The sequence below is a fragment of the Nesoenas mayeri genome, assembly GCF_963082525.1.
Source record: "Nesoenas mayeri genome assembly, chromosome: 1".
NCBI classification, from domain to species: Eukaryota; Metazoa; Chordata; class Aves; order Columbiformes; family Columbidae; genus Nesoenas; species Nesoenas mayeri.
Window position 1 is genome coordinate 120,174,196 of NC_137541.1, and position 6,000 is coordinate 120,180,195.

The window sequence follows — 6,000 nt, forward strand, 5'->3', positions numbered from 1 at the left end:
GCCAGTTCTTCAGCACGCAAAACTGTAAACATGTGCATGGCCCCATTGGCTTGAGAGTTTTATTGGCTTTTAATTTTCCAAACAACATTGGAGCTGTAGAGGTAGTTAAACATGTAACAGAAGCTTTAAGGAAATTCCTGTCCCACTCTCATCTAGCTAAGGTTTGGAGGTAGAAGTAATCTCTTTTTTTCAGATCCATCCAGCTGGGAGCAGTCGAGTCCCCGCAGGTTTGTAGGATGAAAATAAAACACACTGACGTGTCCCTGCCAGCATCACTGTAAACGCTTAGCTGTAAAAAGGACCATCAAAATCCATGGATCCTATAGGTCTGCATACCAGTGTGTGATATAATTCCCCCATTGCACTAAATGCCCTCTTGGAAAATATTCATGTAAGTGGAAAAAAACATAAAAATGGCACTAGCATGTGATCTCAGAAGATACCCCTTAAAGTACCATAACCTCAAGGGATAGAGCAAGCACGCCTTGCACAGAACTGCAGCTTCATCTTAGTCCTGAGGGTGATAGGAGGCTACTTCAAAATATGAATTTAAGAGCCAAAGTTCTTCTCTGTGTTCTCTCTACTAAGAATCACACCTCTGTAGAGAGACTCATTCTTTTTCACATTATACTTTTCCCCATGCCCTAACCTCGGCTAACCCTTTAATGATTCACAGATAATAATTAACTCTCCCTTTTGTCTCAAATGAGTTAGCAACTCCCTCACTCCTGCCTTTTCTAAGAACCCTTTTATCCTTCTTTATGCCATTACCATTTCACTTAAATTGCCTGATTAGCACAATTACATTAAACTCAGTGCAGTTTTTCCCTCTCCTTGTTTTTAGGTTGGAACTTACTTCTATTCAGAACCAAAGAAATTTTGACTCTCTAAAAGTCTGGGTTTGGTTGATTATTTTTTTTAAGCAGATGAGCTCCACAGCAGTGTTACCATAGCTCAAAGGAGTTAGGAGTTATAAGCAAGTTGAGGTATTATTATACCAAATAACATAGCTGAAATACAAACAAAAGCAACCCTGGGCTACTCTTTGGGACAACTGAGAGTCCAGAGGAGCTTTGTACAACTGAGTTTCCCACTTTCCCAGGCACCTGGGGTGATGATACCCATCTCTGACTGGCGGGTGGGTGAACGGCAATAGGTCTCTGCCTCAATCCTTGAGTTAAGTAATTTGAGGTGTCTTCAGACTTTGACTCCCTGGATAGATAGGTATGTTTGAAGAGTGAGTTTTTTCAGTTGGTCGGGCTTGGGTTTGTTTGTTTTTTTTTTTTTGGTGGGTGTTTGTTTTGTTTTGTTTGTTTTTTCTGAAGACATGAACAGTGAAGAGGTAGGATAAGAAGGACCAGTTAGAATGGCAGTTTCCTCCAGCACATCTTTTTACTGAATAGGCTGAAAAGTTCTCCCAGAGAAAGGAGCTCTCTTTTAAAATAAAGGAAAACTAAAATAAAATTAAATTATAAAATAAAATTAAATTATAAAATAAAATAAAATAAAATAAAATAAAATAAAGGCATACAGTTTGAACAGCCTGTTCATTGTTTTAGTGTTAGTCAGCTTATTTTAGGCCACAGCAGTTGCTTAATGGGCTGTCATGGATAACTATGAGGCATTCCAGTAAGGAAAGAGAGTGCTTTTCACCATCAATTTTCTCTGGGCTTGCCTGAGGCTCCCAAGGGGAACCTCACCATCTCCGCAGAAAGAAAATGCCTCTGCAGGAATTTCACAGCTAACACTGCTGGGAGGTCACAAAGTGCCCTTCCTTGGGGTTTTTTTGTACTTTCTGAACTATTCCTCCTTTTTTCACAATTAATATTATGGTCCTTTGTTTCAGGATTTCACAGCAGGAGGGTGCTAGAATTGACTCAAAAAAGGATCTATAACTATTTCCAGGGTTTGCAAGGGCCGTGTAAACTTCTCAGTAGGTCTGGGAGCATTTGGTATGCTGGCTCCCCACCCCACAAGAACCTCCTCCTGGCTCTGCTCTAAGTGCCTTTGCCCTCTGAGTTGGATGATTTTCCCCTTTGCAGGCACCCGCTGAAGGTGTTCAGTGCTTTTCAAGCCTGACAGTAGGTAAGCAGACAAGTGTCAGGGACCAGAAGAGGGTCACCAAGATAATCAGGAGGCTGGAACACCTCTCCTATGAGGACAGGCTGAGACAGCTGGGGTTGTTCAGCCTGGAGAAGAGAAGGCACCGGGGAGACCTTATTGTGGTCTTTCAGTACTTAAAAGGGGCCTAGAAGAAAGATGGGGACGGACTTTTTAGCAGGGCCTGTGACAGCAATAGAAGGGCAAGGGGAAATTGTTTTAAACTAAAGGAGGGGAAATTCAGACCAGAAGTGATAAATGATTTTTCTTACAATGAGGGCCATGAAACACTGGCCCAGGTTGCCCAGAGAGGTGGTAGATGCCCCATCCCTGGAGACATTCCAGGCCATGCTGGACGGGGCTCTGAGCAATCTGATCTAGTTAAAGATGTCCCTGCTCATTGCAGGGGCTTGGACTAGATGACCTTTGAAGGTCCCTTCCAACCCTAACTGTTCTATGATTCTGTGATTCTATGACCCTGAGCACAGAGTTGTCTGAACACAACCAGGGTGAGAAGTAGCAGCTTTCCTGCCTTTTGGAGCAATGGTTTGAGCTTAAAATGAGGATCCGTCTCTGAGATGTGTTTGTCAGGAGGAAGCATGCTGCAGGTATTTTTTCTGATGCTGCTGGAAGAGAAATAAACACATGGAATTTCTTGCCAGTTACTTTTCAATGGCTTTGGGGTTTGTGGTTTGATTTTTCTTTGTTTCACAGAATCACAGAGTGTTAGGGATTGGAAGAGACCTCAAAATATCATCTAGTCCAATTCCCCTGCCAGAGCAGTAACACCTAGATGAGGTTACACAGGAATGTGTCCAGGTGGGTTTTGAATGTCTCCAGAGAAGGAGACTCCACAACCCCCCTGGGCAGCCTGTTCCAGTGCTCTGGCACCTTCACTGAGAAGAAGTTTCTTCTCAAATTTAAGTGGAACCTCTTGTGTTCCAGTTTGAACCGATTACCCCTTGTTTTACCATTGGCTGTCACCAAGAAGAGCCTGGCTCCATTCTCATGACACTCACTCTTTATATATTTGCAAACATTAATAAGGTCACCCCTCAATCTCCTCTTCTCCAAGCTAAAGAGACCCAGCTCCCTTAACGTTTCTTCATAAGGGAGATGCTCCACTCCCTTAATCATCTTTGTTTTCCTGCACTGGAGTCTCTCCAGCAGTTCCCTGTCCTTCTTGAACTGAGAGGCCCAGAACTGGACACAATATTCCAGGTGTGGTCTCACCAGGGCAGAGCAGAGGGGAAGGAGAACCTCTCTCGACCTACTAACCACCCATCTTCTAATACACCCCAGGGTGCCATTGGCCTTCCTGGCCACAAGGGCACAGTGCTGGCTCATGGTCATCCTGCTGTCCACCAGGACCTCCAGGTCCCTTTCCCCTACACTGACCTCTAATAGGTCATTCCCCAACCTATACTGGTTTCTTTGTTTGTTTTAAATGGGAAATACGTACACACATAAGAACTCAAAATGTCTGTGACCAAGTGTGAAAGAAACTGATCTTGGCCTTACCCATGGAAGAGTAATGCCAAAACTAATTCCTCAGATTACTGAAAAAAAGAAAAGAAAAAAAGAAAGAAGAAAAAAAAAAAAAAGAAAAGAAGAAGAAAAAGGAAAAGAAAGAAAAGAAAAGAAAAGAAGAGAAGAGAAGAGAAAAGAAAAGAAAAAAGAAAAGAAAAGAAAAGAAAAGAAAAGAAAAGAAAAGAAAAGAAAAGAAAAGAAAAGAAAAGAAAAGAAAAGAAAGAAAGAAAAGAGGTTTGAGATAAATCGTGAATGTTAATGGTTTTACATTGAAACTGATAAGTTTTCATTCTCTGAGTTTGTCAGAAAGCACAAAACACCCCACCTCACCCTCACCCAGTTCAAACCTTTGGACTCTTATTTAATTGAGAGCAAGTAAGATAGGTGTTTCATAAAAGGACATCATGTAATCATAAGAGAGTAGAGAAATCTACAACACAATGCGAAAACAAGGTGAAAAACCTTGAGAAATGCACTTACTAAGGAAACTTTTCATCAAAACTGTAACATACAGTAATATGATTTTGGAATATTGCTCAAGTTAAGTTAAGCTGCCTCTTTGCACCTAAAGTTTTGCCAACATGCTTTTTTTAACTGTTCCAGTCCCGATGGGATGACAAAAATATCCTGATTCAACAGTCCGATAGAGAAAGCAGGGGGTTTCAGTGCTAGTTTTAATATAATGGAGGCCCTGGTAAGCATGAGAAGGGAAGGGAACATTGCAACCAAGGGCTTGGAAATAACAAACACATTGAAACATGCATTGTGATAGATCTTCCAGCAGCTAGAGCCTGACTATCAATGATCTTGCAGCTTTTCCCTAAGGAAAGCACATGAGGTTCACAGAGAGCATGAAAATCCTTTCTTCTCCCATCCCTTTGCAGACTACATATTTTTGTCCTGTCCTGCCTGTGATTTTCAGAGGCTTTTGAGGTTGCAGAAACTTGAGGCAGCTGCCTCTGGGTCCCAGGGAACATCTTCCTCTTCTATTCATCTCTGCTGGTAGCATCTCCAGCATCTCCCAGCTTCTCTCATGCTGTGGTTCCCACATTGCCCTGACCGCCTCTGCTGCCCCACACTGAGTTCCACACCCCTGCAGCAAGTGCTGCTTCCTGGGGTGGCCACCACCCTGCTCCTATAAAGCCACAAAAGTGGGACCAGGGGCTCCCCTGTGTCCAAAGCAGGTCTTAGTACATATCATTCCCAAACATCTCAGAGACTCAAGGACGGAAAGCTCAGCTCTGATGGATGAGGCTCAGTCCAGAGGCTTCAAAGCAAACAGCCATCCTGCTCTTGGCATCCAGTGTGCCTGGCCAAGGGCTGCAACTCCCAGCCCTCCCAGGGGACTCACATCACTCCCATCCTGGGAAGAGAGCTCCCATTACAGTAGACAGGATAAACAGTCTTGTAGCATTAAGGATCTCACCTCTGTTCCCAGGTGGGGACAGGTCTGCTGGAGCCCATCCTTATCTTTGCACACAGCAGGATGGTGCCTGATTGTCATATCCTATCTGTCTGGGCAGCCAGGGACTCACAGGAAAACAGGAGCTCATTGGGAAAATGTTTGATTTAAATAACGTTATCCCAAAAGTGTGAGGCAGGGATACTTCTGCTCATGAAGAAATGCATTGGAGAGCTGTAGGACTCTGCTCTGTACCAGCATCTGCACCTCTGTGTAATTACTTCAACATTAGTAACAGTAAAATTATATACTTCCATAAGGAAATTTAAATTAAATGTAACCTAAATCAATTTGAACTTTAAAACACTGAGCTCATACCACCTGTCTTTCCTATAGAACAAATTATATTTAGATCCAAGGTCAGTAGCAAAGGGAAAGCTTAATTAAATTTGATGGCAGACTACCAAATCACACCTGAACTTACCTACAAACAGATTAAGCACCAAAACCCATCTATTTTATTCTGCTATTCTTGCCTGGAATCTAGTAAGATTTTCTTTTAAAATGGCAACAGCTTCAGTTGCATTTCATCTTACATGTACGGAAATGAATGGATACCTTGGCAAGCTGCTCTCCACCAACCACAAAAGCTCATTCATTAGTCTCTGACATGTTGGTCCATAGCTCTTTGCACTTCTAATTAAATCATCATCCTTGAAGGTGAACCCTTTAGAGTATTTATAAGCAGAATCACCTCAGGTGGAGGAGCCATGAACCAAAGCAATAGGCAACACAACTGATGAGATGGTGTTAAAAATAGCTCTGCAGTTTTCCTGTCATTTCAAAGAGAGCTGAGACAAACTCAAGAGAGAGGGTGAAGCTGCTTTCAGGGTAGACTTTTTTTTGAGGAATACTTGGGATTTTGCAGCTAAAAAAGAGTAGATGTGACCACCTGATTGTCCATTTGC